The sequence below is a fragment of the Mustela erminea genome, chromosome 14 (genome assembly GCF_009829155.1).
Source record: "Mustela erminea isolate mMusErm1 chromosome 14, mMusErm1.Pri, whole genome shotgun sequence".
In the NCBI taxonomy this organism is placed as follows: Eukaryota; Metazoa; Chordata; class Mammalia; order Carnivora; family Mustelidae; genus Mustela; species Mustela erminea.
Window position 1 is genome coordinate 82,663,807 of NC_045627.1, and position 15,892 is coordinate 82,679,698.

At 39.7% G+C, this 15,892-nt stretch overlaps 1 protein-coding gene across 9 annotated transcripts in view; it reads right to left on the bottom strand.

Moving 5' to 3' along the window:
• Positions 1-15,892, bottom strand: part of ATE1 (arginyltransferase 1) — a 166,255-nt gene that overhangs the window by 121,122 nt on the left and 29,241 nt on the right. The gene's annotated exons all lie outside the window — the stretch shown is intronic.

Here is a 15,892-nt window from a genome sequence, read left to right on the forward strand (position 1 = left end):
TCTCTATCAGTTAAATAAATAAATATATAAATTTAAAAAAAAAAAAAATCATTCCACCACAAGACCTAATAACCTGAAGGCAAGCTTGTTTACAACACTTACATTAAGGACTAGCACAAAATATTAAAATAGATAATAAGAAATGTGGAAATAATTTAAGTGTGTTTACGAAGAAAAATATCTTGGGTGTTTTTTTTTTAAATGAACATTGGGAAACTATACAATAAGAAAAATCTTTAAACCTTTTGTTCTCTTAATCTGTAAACTAAGTGGGGAGGCGTCAAAACTGAAGTCTTAAAAACTGCATTCTTCTCACTGTAACATTTTCTTAAGTACTACATACAGGTTATTTCCAGATTGTGAAAGGACCCCTAGCCAGAGAATACAGAAAATTTTTAGCAATCAATAAGGAGAAAAGAGAAAGCCTGATTTTTTTAAAGGTGAGACAGACTCTTAAACAGGCACTTTCCAAAAATGAGGATATTCAAACGGCTCATACATTCATGAAAAGGTGCTTGGCAAAAGGCAAAGTTAAACTTCAATATAATACCACTAAAGATACCCACCAGAGAGGCTGGTTAAAATGTCGTACACTACCAAGCGTTGGTGAGAATGAGGCAATAAGAATTCTCGTAAGGTCCAACCACTACAAAAAATGGGCTGTATTCACAAAAGCTAAGATATCTTTATGCTACAATTGAGGGATAATTCCTAAGTATATACCCAAGAGAAATGAGTGTCATGTCCATCAAAAGACAGGCAGAAGAATGTTCATTGCAACTTTTTTCATTATAGCCCCAAACTGGAAGCCATCCGCATGCCCATCAGCAGGAGAAAGGACTTACTGTCCGCCACCCACACCACAGAAGACTGCACAGGACTGAGAGAAAACTGCTCCCGTATGCAGCACACGTGACTCTCACAACAGATGCTGAGCAAGAAGGCGACACAGAAGAGTATATGTCGCATGATTACATGTATATGAAGCTCAAGAACATCTTAGGGTCCAAAGAGGAGCTGCCTCTGGGTAAGAGTGTACTGACTGGAAAAGGAGCCTTCTGAAATGCTGAAAATACTCTTTTTTAATCCAAGTGGTGGTTAAGGTGCATATACAAATGTAACATTTCATTAAGTTACACACTTAAAATTTGTGAGCTTTGCTGTATATAAATATAAAAATTAAATTCAAAAAAGAAAATAAAAGGAAAAAACTACGAGTGAGCTCCTCCTGTGGATTTTTCCTAAAAATTATTTAAGCCATAGAACTTTATGGTTAAAAGGAATTTGGTAATAATCTAGTCCAGCTCCTCTAGCTTGCGTCCGGATAAACTGAGGCCCACACGTGAAACACCCGGTAGTCCGTTAGCAGCAAAACTAGAAGCCTTTCTAGGTTCTTGCTCTCCTTCCATTAAACCAAGGATTCATCACCACCATTAATCAAACTCACACAAAAGCAGTAACACCCAGAGATACCAAATCTCCATATCATAAAACAGAACTAAGATATGGTGACAAACAGATGTTCACGTAACAAGGAAACAAAGCAGCTAAGAAGTCTATAGCAGAATGCCTGTTTATGATAATGGCAAATTCAGCCAACAAATGGCAAGAAGGCAGGGTTTTAAAAATATGTTCACAAGCAACATAAATGAGGAAGACATCCTGTGTCCCGTTTCCCGGCCTTGCCAGTGCCAGTCCTTACATGAGCCGCTCACGCCTCTCCCATGGCCCTGAAACGTACCTTCCGACAACACACACAGGCCTGTGCTCTTCATGCAGGGGTCTGCCAAGGGGCCCCTCCCCTGGGAGCCTCTTCCCGACGTCCTTCCTTAACCATCACCACCACCACTCTCTAACCCTCCCCTTTTCTTCCCCAACTGTTACCCCCCATTACTCCGATAACACACCTCACATACTTTTTATCTCCCTCACCGGTATGTAATCTGAGGGTAAGAAATTTCTGTCTCGTTCACTGTGTTGCACCCCTGGAGTCTAAAATAATGCCTGGCGCACAGTAGGAACTCAATATTTGCTGCTTAAGTGCCCACATGCATTCACGCATGACTTGAATCAATCATGAACGAATACATGAATATTCATAGTCTTCCCTTTTTCCCTGTGTCTCTTCATGGCCCCTGGCTACTTTGTAGAACTGGGTCCCACCGGGTCAAGGTGAAATGCCATAACTAGAGAGAAGCAGTCACCAGTAACCAAGAACTGCTATCACTGAAGAAACCACCTGTGCCCTGCTCATTTGATCTTCCTAGGAGTCCAGAAACACCTTTAATCTCCTGCAGAGAAACTTCCAGTAAGTACTTCTGAGGAACAGCTACTCAAGAGACTGAGGACAAAACCAGGTATCATTAAAGGACACTAAGTTGGGCAAAAGGATTCAAATTGACCTTGAAAAACTGGGTGTCTTTCAAAATCTGAATGACCTGAATTAAAGGATAAGTAGAAAATACAAAGCCTAGAAATAAAAATTAGCAGGAAAACACAACTGAGACAAAATTATAAAAGCCCTCTGGTCAAAATACTAAGAAACAAATATATTATCAGTAATTTAATCATTATTAAAAACTAACAGTTGATTTTATTAACAAATATTAATAATGGCTATAGGTACTTCTTACATACTTATCAAATCAACTGATTCCAAGCAAGATCACATATCTCCACATCATACCAGGTACATATATACCCAATAATTTTTTTAAATTTTTATTTATTTGAGAGGGGGCAGGGGGTGAGAGGGTTGGGGGGAGGGACAGAGGGAAAGGGAGAGAAGCAGACACCCTGCTGAGCGAAGAGTCCAACATGGGGTTCGATCCCATGACCTGGGGATGAAATCAAGACCGGGATGCTCAACTGACTTAGCCACCCAGGCTCAGGTACTATTAATATAAAAATTATTTCCAATAATTTTTAATATTGGTATTTTAACATTTTTAACAGTAATGCAAACCTATGTAGGATGTTTAGTAAAGTATTTTTTAAGCAATTTTTTTAAGAATTTTATTTATTAATTTGAGACAGAGAGATACAGAGAGATACAGAAAGCACGAGCAAGGGAGAGGCAGACAGAGAGAGAGAAGCAGACTCCCTGCTGAGCAGCGAGCCCGATGTGGGGCTCGATCCCATGACACTGGGATCATGATCTAAGCCCAAGGCAGACACTTCATCATCTGAGCCACCCAGGCACTCCTATTAAAGTATTATAAAATCCATTTTATTTGTTAAATAAAATGAGCAAAGGACCATGTTGTACTCATGTAAGTATCCTTAGGACCTACCACAGTGACAGAATTCAATGTTTATATGATTAGTTGAATAGAAAAATCACCGTCTTCCACGGCTCAGAAGAAAGGAACATGGAGCCATTCTAAATATAAAATTTTGCACTATTTCTAGAATGACTGTCACAGAAAAACATGTAACACACACATCAGTATTTACAGACCCACACAAATATATCCCCCATTTCCCTTAAAGGCAGAATTATGCTCTGGATAAATAATCAGGCATGTATATTTTTTTAACCTTTACAACTACTAACTACTAACTAGAATAAAATCAACTACTTTTTAATCATGCAAGTAGTTACCTAAAATTATTTGGCATAGCGAATGAATTACCAGAGCAAAAACAAACTTTCCTGGTTTAGACTAGTTATCAATAGGCAGTACTGTTCACTTGTCAAGTCACTACCAGGAGGTCATAAAACTTGAGGTTCCGCAGATTTAATGGCAAAAGCAGACCTAGCACACAAGAGCTGAAGACGAATGGTGGTCACGACAAGATTATTCCTATCACCTGAGCTTTGCACTCACTAAAATGTGCTTAACTCACTGTAGGTAAATTTCTCAACACTCTCCTTCAGGAAATTCAAAACAGCTTTTACTTATTAGAGAAGGACAATTGTCAGGAGCTTTTGACATCATCTGAATTCTTTCACTTCAGGAGCCGAGTTTCACAAACATTACTTTCTGAGTAGTTTTCCACTGGCAACAAGTGAGCTCTCTTTCCAGCTGTTTCTCAAGAACAGGCAACCGGGCGGCTCATTCACGCAGTGTGCGTTCACGGGGCAACTACTCTGTTCCAGACACTCTGCTGGGCATCGTGTATTTCTTCTGATTCTGGAACCATATTTTTATAGGTAGGTAAAACAGCATGAAGTATACCATAGATTATGGTAGACTAATGAGCTAATTTTTCAAAAGTAGAGATATACCCTAAAGAATAAGCAAGAATCTCTATCACAAGAGTAAAAGAAGAAATAAAAATGGCAGAAGCGTGCAGTTCCTTTCCCACTGTAAGCAAAGCAGGTAAGAAATACATGTACAAATCTTCACCAACTAATCCCTTTTATAAGTTTTATGCGGTATATGAGATTTTTAAAGACTCAAATTACATATCGATGAACCAAACTGGTTTTGAACTTTTTTCCTTTGAAAGAACTAACTCAAATTTAGTATTAAAATTTCAAATGTGTGATCTTTTAATTCCAACAAATACTGGAATTACAATGGAAAAACAAAACAAAAGAGAAAAAGAGAATTTCATTTGCAAAGGCTGGCAGGATGGGCAGGAAGAATCCCTTACTTGCCCTTGACCTCAGTATTCACTGACTGTTCCTAATGGTTTACAATCACTGCATCCCAACGACCAAAGCTTAGTCAATGATTATCTTCATGGCAAACCCCACTGTACTCTCCCCCGTGTTTACAAATGAGGAACCTCAAAATAAACCAGAGGAATCAGAAACTTGCTCAAAGCCACAGAGATACAGGTAGTAAGTGGGCAAGCTTTTTTTTTTTTTTTCCTTTATTGCTCTCTCCTGGGGTTTTGTCTTCAGTTTCAATGTCTGAAATTCTGGAGTAGCTTGATAACGGACTGCTAGTTATGTGAGTGTAGCAGTACAGAAAACAAACAGTAGACAAAAATAGTACAGCAGAGTTTGTCACGAGGATTAAATAAAGGTAAAGGTGCTCGGTTAAATAATCATTGACTAAACTTTGGTTGCTAGAATGCAGGTGACCATAAAGCGTCAGGAATCCTCAGAGAATACTGAGGTCAAGGACGAATAAAGCAGGAATGCAGAGTCAGGTTAACCAAGAATCCACATCCGGGGCGCCTGGGTGGCTCAGCTTGTTAGGCCTCCGACTCTTGGTCTCAGCTCAGATGGTGATCTCAGGAGTCATGGGATCGAGCCCTGCTGGGGGCTCCCAGCTCAGCAAGGAGTCTGCTCAAAGAATCTCTCCCTCTGCCCCTCTGCCCCTCTGCCCACGCGCACACATCCTCTCTCTCAAATAAGCAACTGTTAAAAAAAAAAAACAACAACAACCCAACATCCATTCATGCCAAACACTCCCCTTGACAGCCTAGCATTCCACGTCACCGCCCTATCCCTCAGGTTTCAGAAAACAATGTAAGCCCGCATATGTAACTGTGAGAGTTCCTGTTACACTTACATAACTAGCAGTCCGTTATCAAGCTGCTCCAAAATATCAGATACTTAAACTAAAGACAAAACCCCAGAAGAGAACAAGAAGGTCAAAATGAGGATGCAAAACAGAATGTTTACGTCCCCAGCTCTCAGAGTATTTATTCTAAGCTCCATTTTCCGTTTTCCTCCTGACTACTACTTCACTAACAATAAACTTAGCCATCTAGTTTCCAAGCCAATAATTAATATTTCCACTCCTCCCTTATACCTGCTCTACTTTTCCTTAATACTTATCCCCTGCTAACCTACTATATCATTTACCAATTTATTACGCTTATAGTTTAAAGGACTGTCTCTGACCACCTACTCCCACCTCTGAATGTGGGCCCCACAAGAGCAAGGGATCTTCCTGTGACTAACTCACTCATTTGCTAACTGTACCAGGTGCTTCTGGAAGAGCACGTGGCACACAGAAGTGCTCAATAAACATTTTAACAAAACATCAAGAAAAAAAATTTTTTTTTAATTTTAAAAATTTTTTTAAAAAATCAAGAAACCACAAATTCAAAAGAAAAAGAATGATCAATCTAGACAAACTAATACAGTTAACTACCGAAAGCAAAAAAAAAAAAAAAAAAAGGAAGAAAGATTAAAACAGAGAAACACTTGAGAGTAAAAAGGAGTCATCGAGGGCATGTGCCACAGCAAACACGGCAAGCATAGAACGTTTCGGAGGGACTATAAGGACCACTAACAACAGGCAAGTCCTGCTCAGTATCCTGTGTGAGAAGGCAGGTAAAAACACCATACATTTGGGAAAGGAGATCATTTTAACTGATTAGAGTACATAAAACCTTAGCAACAAAAATGTTCTAATTATTGGAAAATCTGCTTATGCTGAACGTTTGTTTCATTCACTGATGTCAGTTATTCTCTATAAATTGAATATTTTCACTTTTTCATAAATGAGCACCATGGTCTAGCATAAAAAACACGGAAACTTACAGACACTGCTCTGCCACTAACCACTACGTTATCTTGGACAACCTACTTTAATTCTCTACATAAGAGAATTTACACAATCAGTAAGGTCTTTCATTTCTAATGTCGTATAATACTATGATTTTATAATCTGAGATAAGTTGTAGATATTATTGACAAAATAAAATTTAAGGAAAAAATGTTTTTATTTAAGATTCATTTATTTTAGGGAGAGAAAGCAAGAGAGACAGAGTGCAGGGGAGCGGGGCAAAAGGAGAGGGAAAGGGGGAGAGAGAGAGAGAGAGAGAGAGAGAGAGAATATCAAGCACATCCCCCACTGAGCACAGAGCCCGATATGGAGCTCAATTTAGGACCCTGAGACCAGGACCTGAGCCAAAAGCAAGAGTCGGACACTTAATCAACTGAGCCACCCAGGCACTCCTTCAGGGAAGACATTCTCAGTGACAGCTGGAACTCCCCCCCTTCGCATCTCCCCTCAAATTAATAATATCCTGGGGATATAATCATGCGTCTGTACTAATATATTTAGGTAAGTGATTCAAAAGCTTTAGTAATGTAACTACTACTAGTGAAAAATGTCTTGAAACAAACTTAAGACACACTACAATACTAAACTCCCTTTATTTAGGGGCTGTTCGTAAAAAAGTGACTTTTTTAATTGATTGGACAAATAACCATCTAAGCCTTCTCCTTTATTCACTCAAGTTCTCCCGGCCTTAAAAATAAATAACAAATGGGGTGCCTGGGTGGCTCAGTGGGTTAAGCCTCTGCCTTCGGCTCGGGTCATGATCCCGGGGTCCTGGGATCGAGCCCCACATCGGGCTCTCTGCTCAACAGGGAGCCTGCTTCCTCCTCTCTCTCTGCCTGCCTCTCTGCCTACTTGTGATCTCTGTCTGTCAAATAAATAAATAAAATCTTCAAAAAAAAAAAAAGAATTGGAGTGAGACCTTTAAAAAAATGAATAAATAAATAACAAATATTTCAAAATGCTGAGAACTTGCCATCATTCAAATTCTGTATTCAAATTATGTAACAGTTCTTTATATAATAGTACATGCCTATACATGAGTGTCTGATTTCTCTACATAATTGAAGAAAAATGTCAGTCTGATACAGTGAATACTTTTCTAAACATAAGTTATTATTTTCATAGACAAAGAGAAAAACTATTAAGAGAAAACGGTCAAGGACACCTGGGTGGTTCAGTCAGCTTAAGGGTCTGCCTTCGGCTCAGATTATGATCCCGGGGTCCTCGGATCAAGTCCCACACTAAGCTCCCTGCTCAGTGGGGAATCTGTGTCTCCTTCTCCCTCTGCCACTCCCCCTGCTCATGCTCTCTCTCTCAAATAAATAAGACTTTTTTAAAAAAATGGTTAATGGCTCCTTTGCGTTAAGTTCCAGGAAATATTTAACTCTCTAAGAAGCAAAGACTCATTTATAATGACCATATTCAATGCCTCAATGCAAATTACTTCCAACAAACGGCAAAAGTTAAGCACTTAACCGAACCTCACGGGCAGCGAGCACACAACTTGCACAGCTGGCTCAGGGACAGCGCGGAGCTAGGATGTGGACCTAGACCGCCACCTCGTGGCGTCAGTGAGAAAACAATCCAGTGTTGAAACCTTTCTCTGCTCCATGGGGTCAGCATGGACCCCTCTCAACCAACTCCCCTTCACTTTATCACACTGTCGAAACATATATGCCTGAATGAAGATAACGCTCCCCAAAATAAGGATTCTTCAGAAGAATTCTTCTCCTTATATTTGAGACTCTCGTAGGAAGTTCTCTGAACTAATTTAGAAAACGACTTTCCAGGAAAGCACAGTAGTTTGAACCAACCTCAGTCCTAAGTTTTAAATTAATACAAGACCCCCTGATGGAATCAGCAAACAAAAAAAGGTATTTGTAGGTAAAAGGGCATAATTTCTGGAGCCGGTTTTTGGAAAACCCAACGAACAACAAGTGGTAAGGGGGGGATCAAGGCTGTGGGGACAATGTTGTCGCCCAGCGGTGGGCGCACAGGGGTTCACCATACTGTCTTTATCCTAGGAATGCTTGAAATTTTCAACTTTAAACTGTTTTAAAAATAAATCATATTTACTTATTAATCTGAGGGCTATGTCTTTCAAGTAATAAGTGAGCTTCTTTAAAAAAAAAAAAAAGCCTCTTAACCTAAAACTCAAAAAAAAAATTAGTCATCTTTTTAAGAAGTTTTTTAAAGGTTTCCTTAAAAAACAATAAATGGTAACACTGTGGATGTCCTGATTACCTACAATCAAACAGAGAAAAACTCTCCTGATGTTATTCACTTGGGTACTTATGGCCTAGCATAACATTTGCACTTGTTTCATCCACACAGTGTGCTGTGTCATAAACAATCTGAACAAAAGCAAAGACGACGTGCTGTGTAATTAAGCCAAAGGGTGGCTCTAGTGCTGACGAAGACACCGAGCAGGTGAGAAACTATTGTCATCTTCCACTATACTTTCTTGTTACGAACTTGTGAATGTGTGACATAGAGGGAAGAAGGAAGGCGCGCCTTGGTGGAGCGGGTGACTAAGCCACCGACTCCTGACCCGGCTCAGGTCATGATCTTGTGAGCTCAAGCCCTGCATCGGGCTTTATGCTCAACGTGCAGAGTCTGCTTAAGACTCTCTCTCCCTCTCCCTTTGCTCCTCTCTCTGTACACGCACTGTCGCTCTCTCATTCTCTCTCTAAAAATACATCGTTTAAAAAAGAAAAAAAAAAGGAAGAATGAAAACGCAGAACAGGGGTGATCATGAAGCCTGAGAACTGTGTTAAATCAGATAGAGAATGGCACGCTCACAAAAGGAAACACTTTCCGATCTTTGATAGGAACTTATTAAAAGCAGGCCGGTGTTAAACTGCCAACAACAAAGCCAGGAACAAGCAGTTTAAGAAGGGTTCTAGTCACTACCACAGAAGGAAAATAAAGTCAGAGAGATCATGATCCATGGGCAGCAGCTCCCCAATCCCTTACTCTAGCCCCAGGGACAGCAGGCAATGAAGAGGGCTACACAGTAATGATGCTACCAGAAGGCCCCTTCTGCCTGACACTGGGTGTGCTTCAGTATGTGACCACACAGTGACTTATAAGCAAATCACACAAGCCAGGCTTACTTTCTATCTTCCCTAACTCTGCCTCAGGTAAAAGACTCAACCTCATAATCAATCAATCAGTAAGTAAATGGAAAAGTAGGAATATGTATTTCTCTTAAAATTTAAGTAAAAATTCTTTTAATTCTATAACAATGTGACTGTGAGATTATGTACACATACATACAAATATATATACACACAAAGTCACACGTTTATTCCACAATGAAGGGAAGAGGGCAAGTAGAAGTCTACTTCTTTAGTGCAAATGGAACACTTCATAAAGACCAGATAGACCAGATCTTATTTCCTGCTGCTTAAATACTTTATTAAGGTAAGAACCTGGGTTCAGTCACTAAATCTATCAGAGCAGATTCATATTCCTACTGAGAAAAAAGTTATGGGTCATTCAATAGGCTGTTGGTTAGAAAGATAACCTTAAAACCTCAGAATTTACACTTCTGAGAACCTTCCTAGTTATCATGACAATCACGTGATGTCATTTCTGTCACATCCACTTGACTGCTCACTCCCGTTCATTTTCCTGTTGCCATGAGCACCCGTCTGCCACCTGTTCTCCAAAACTATATAAAGTAGAAATGCAAAACACAATTCTCTCTAAACATTTCAGCCTATGATTGTAAAATAAGACACTTGCTCTAACATCTTCCCAATAATTTAAAAATTAAGCAGTGGTGTATTTCTCACCTGTCATCAAAAAACCAAGTCTGGTACCATACTCTGTAGGGTATGCCTTGGAGTAAGGCCCTCCTGTAAGCTGTCATGCAGAAGGGGACAACATCTGGGAAGGGAATTTGGCAAAATCTAGAAACACTGTATGAACTTCTGCCCACTGATGCACTCTATGAAATCAACCATAAAAGCACACCTCTACACACACATAATGACCAAATTATATGACCTGTGGCATCACAAAATTAGAAATAACCTAGGGGCACCTGGTGGCTCAGTCAGTTGAGCGTCTGACTCATGATTTTGGCTCAAGTCATGATCTCGAGGGTCCTGGGACTGAGCCCCGTGTTGGGCTCCGCCCTCAGTAGGGGAGTCTGCTTGGGATTCTCTCTCTGCCCCTCTCCCCACTCAAATGCTCTCCCTCTCTAAATCTTTAAAAAAAAAAAAAAGAAGAAGAAGAAGAAGAGAAAAGAAAAGAAATAACTTAAAAGTCCATTAGCAAGAAACCACTTCAATAAACTACAGCACATCATTTCACAAAAGCATGTAGTTGAAATAATGAAGAATTAGGGCTCTCTATGAGATGCTAGGACTATGACCTTGGGTATGTTTTTAGGGAAAAAAGAAAGGTGCCAAAAAGTGTACACAGCATGTTTTTCTTCGTGAAAATGAGAAAAATAAGATTATTCATATGTATTTTTTTATTTTTGCAAAACCAAACAAAACACCAGAAGGATAAACCAGAAACTCATCAAAATGCTTATTACTGGGGGCACGTAGGCGGCTCAGTGGGTTAAGCCATTGCCTTCAGCTCAGGTCATGATCTCAGGGTCCTGGGATTGAGCCCCACATCGGGCTCTCTGCTCAGCAGGGAGCCTGCTTCCCCCTCTCTCTCTGCCTGCCTCTCTGCTTACTTGTGATCTCTCGCTCTGTCAAATAAATGAAATCTTTAAAAAAAAACAATAGTTATTACTGGAGGACAGGGAACAGGCTGGAGGAGATGTGGAAAGAAGACTTCTCTGACTGGAACTTTTTGGGTGACTCTGGAACCACATAAATGCATCACCTATTAAAACACTAAAATTAAGAATTAAACCTCATATTCAAAACAACTGAATAAATGACCATAAGTCAGTCTAGTATCACAACCACATAAGAGAATAAAATTATTCCATGCAACTTCTGAACACAGTATTCTGATGGAACATCTGAATGGGATTATGTCCTAAGGGCAAAAAAGAATCACAAAAGAATCATAAACCGCATTTATCAGCTATCATTAGTACTGTTATTGATACTGCAATATTGAATCTACTTTATGTATATCATAATACAAACCAAGTTCATAAATATGCTAATGTAATCAAGAAACACAAAAAAGAGAAACAAACATAAAATCAGAAAAGATAATACCACGTGTTAAATTTGAATTGGAAAGATCAACATAAATTCATACTATCTAATTCTTCTTGGTCTCTAAATTCAATCTTCATTACGAGGAACATAGGCTTCTTGGAAAACCGGCTGGCAGATTCCAAGACTGCATTGGGAAATGCATAAGATGAGGCTGGGGTATCGTTCTGTTCTAGAAAGCATGAAGGCTCTCAATACTAAAGGAGCTGATCAGAGGACAGAGGGGTTGTCTTGATGGAATGTGAACGGAGCAAACTTGGGACTGTTTGAGCATCAAAAAGAATAATGACTGTGACTACAAAGTACTGAAAAATATATATATCCAGAAGTTTTGTAGTGGGGTAAAAAAAAAAGAGAGGGAGGGAAACTAATTTGTCACTAGCTCCTTTCTCCAAAATTTGTAATTAAGGTGAAAGAATTCAGCATTTACCTTGCCTTCTTAGGAGAAACTACAGGTTATCTTTGATTGATTAGGAAAATCTTCTCCAGCCTTTTTAACCAAGAATGGCTATTACTGCATGTATTACAAAAGAAAAGGGAATGCTAAGCAAATATCTGTTCAAAAAGCAACAGTGGAATGATGGACCCAAAGATCGCCAACAGACACTAACACCATTACCTAAAAGGCTGTTGAAGAAAGGGCATTCACCTGTGCTGTAATACCCTCTATAGATTACTTGCTAATCACAAAGGGGACATCTTATCCTTAAAATGAAGAGATCTAGAGGTCACCACCTTAACAGCCTGTTCAAAATTAGCACCATCAATAAATACCGAGACATGCCATTATTCCTTATCTTCTGACATAATATGATGTACAAAAAATTACCTAATGAATTGCCTATGAATTAAACATGCCAAAATTATTTTACCTGAATCTAATCAAGATTTAGACTTAATTTTTAGTCTGTAGGAGATTGGAGCCACAAAGGAATAAGTTAAATTAGACCAGGAGGAAAGATTCCGACAAACACAGAATTTGGGACATCCTATAAGACAATTGGCCTGGACTTTCAAGACCCAATGCCACGTACTGCCATTGTAAGAAATAAAACCAGCACCCTAATTAAGGCATAAAAATACGACTCTACACTAAAAGGAATTGGAACTCCTCAAAGAAAAGGCAGATTCCAAATCTGGAAGGAAAAGCTACAACATGAGTCTAGAACGTCCTTATCTTGCACCAGATAAAAAGCAAATTCTTGACTAATGGGGTCATAGCATAAGGTCATAAGGGGAATCCTTGTGGCCAAATTTGGGATAATTTAAGCATTTAAAAAATTATGGCAATGGATTATAATAATTTAAAGGTTATTTTTAAATTCCATAAGCCCACAGACATACCAAAAGGAAAAAAGATGGTGGGGGGAGTGCATGGAGAGCTAAGGATCTTTTTTACAGCAAATATGCAATTTCAGATCATAAATGAGGTCATAGGGATGCCTGGGTGGCTCAGTGGGTTAAGCGTCTGTCTGCGGCTCAGGTCATGATCCCCGGGTCCCGAGACTGAGCCTACGTCAAGATCCTGGCTCAGCGGGGAGCCTGCTTCTCCCCTTTCCTGCTGCTTCCCCCACCCTCCACGAGCTTGCGCTCTATCTCGCTCTGTCAAATAAATAAATAAAATAATATTAAAATAAACGAGGTCATAAGAGAATGTAATTCAATTTGATAAATCACCAATCAGCAGCTTCTCCCACCTTTCCATAACTGATTCGGGTCTGGATCACCAAAGGACATTAAAAAAATTGGCTGATAGACGGTTGGGAAAGAGTTATTCAAAATGTCTCAAAAACATCATCTCACAGATTACTTGATGGTACCTCGCGTTTTACAACAGAAGGATCTACTTAGAAAGGTGAAAATGTCACTCAACACTGAAGAGATCTGGGGGCACCTGGGTGGCTCAATCAATTGAGCATCTAACTCTTGGGTTTGGCTCAGGTCATGCTCTCAGGGTCCGGAGACTGGGCCCCATGCAGGGCTCCGCACTCAGCGGGGAGCCTGCCTACGATTCTCTTCTGCGTCCCCTGCTCCTCCCCAACCCCACTCACTCACTCACTCACTCTCTCCCAAATAAATAAATCTTAAAAAAAATAAATAAAGGGATCCTGTGGCTTCCATCCAATCAACCGAGCAGACGTAGCATCACAAACAAGGGAAAACCTGACACCGTGTGCTGCCCGAGATGCGCTGCGGAGCCAAAACACTGGCACAGCGGCGAGAGCAAACCGGTGCTCTCTGGAAGCTGGATGCCAGCATGTGCCGTGACACAGCCGCTCCACGGCAACACGCCATGTTCACTAGAAGACGGGTACCAGGACGGACCGGCGCCGCTCTCGCACGGTAGCCCCAAATTCCCCAATTCCCATCAACAGCAGACGTGGTGAACTACGGTACATTCACAAGTGGTACACCACACGGCAGTGAGACCGGACACACGATGACACAAACACAGATGAATCACACGAACATGCTGCTGAACAAAAGACTGAAAGCAAAGGAGGACTCATGCAGGACTCTATTTACATCAAGCACGAAAGGGGCAGAACTAATGTGCAGGCTTACAAGTCAAGAGGGTAATGCCAGTGACTGGAAAAGGACAAAAAGGGACTTCTGAGGGGCTGGCAATAGTCAATTGCTTGATCTGAGAACTGATATACAAATGAGTTCAATTCACAAAAATTCACCTATCTGAACACTTCCATGTATTTTTCTGTATCAACATTATACTCCAATAGAAAGCTTTTTTTAAGTACGCATCACCCACACCTAAAAACATTTAAACTGAATCTAATCACTAGAAAACACTCAAATCCTGAATACAGGACATCCTACAGACAATCAGCCTAAGCTCTTTAAAAATGTCACTCATAAGAAAGACTAAAGAAACAACAGCCATACTATAAACATAGGATAAATACAACAGTTCAGGAAATGCATGGATCCCGTATTTAAAAAACAAGAGAAAATACAAAAGTATTTTTGGTATAACTGGGAGTATCTGAACATGGATTATGATGTTACAGATTTCTGTTAATTTTTTAGGAATGATAAATACTGTGATTATGTAGGAGAATATACTTATTCTCAGGAGGCGCATGCTTAGTATTTTCAGGCGAAATGTTGTGATAACCACAACTTACTCTCAAACGGTTCAGATAAAAAAAAAGAGAGGAAGAAAGATAAAGCAAATCTGACAAAGTTGTTAACAACTAGTGAGCCCTGGTGAACAGTATGTGGGTATTCACTGTTATCTTTCAACTTTTCTGTTTGTAAATTTCAAAGTTTTACAGTAAAAAGTTGGGCAAAAAATGGTAATATCACAAAAAAAGCATTTAAAAGATAGCCTTTCTAGAATAAAAAATATAATAACGAAATAGAATATAAAAACCTAGGTTGGGGGCACCTGGGTAGCTCAGTCAGTCAAGCACCCAACTCTCGATTTTAGCTCAGGTCATGATCTCAGGGCTGTGTGCGGAGCATGAAGCCTGCTTGGGACCCTCCCTCCTCCGTCCCCCTCCCTCTGCCCCTCCTCCCCCCTACTCAAATAAGCACATGCTCTCTTTCTTTAAAAAAAAAAAAGAAAAAGAAAAAAAAAAGAAACCTAGATTGTGTACTCTTTTTTAAAAATGGGAAAATGTAAATAAATATAGAATTAGGTATTAGATGACATTTATAAATCACTGTTAATTTTCTTATATGTGCTAATGACATTGCATTTTGAGTAAATACATCTTATTTTTCAGAGATGCATGCTAAAGAACTTAGGAGTAAAATGTCACGTGTACAACGTAAATTAAAATGACTCACACACAAAAAAGATGAGGCAAACATGGAAAAGTAACTATTATTGAATCTGGGTGATGAGTATATAGGTGGTCAGTATACTATTCTTTCTATTTCCTTTTTTTTTTTTTTTAAAGATTTTATTTATTTATTTGACAGAGAGAGATCACAGTAGACAGAGAGGCAGGCAGAGAGAGAGAGAGGGAAGCAGGCTCCCTGCTGAGCAGAGAGCCCGATGTGGGGCTCGATCCCAGGACCCTGAGATCATGACCTGAGCCGAAGGCAGCGGCTTAACCCACTGAGCCACCCAGGCACCCCTTTCTATTTCCTTTTTGTTTGAAAGTCCATAAAAAACAATTCTGTCAGTGCCTCAAAAACATGAAGAAACCATTATAGCTGTGAGTACAGTCTGTTTTTCAGTTGAGTTTAGAA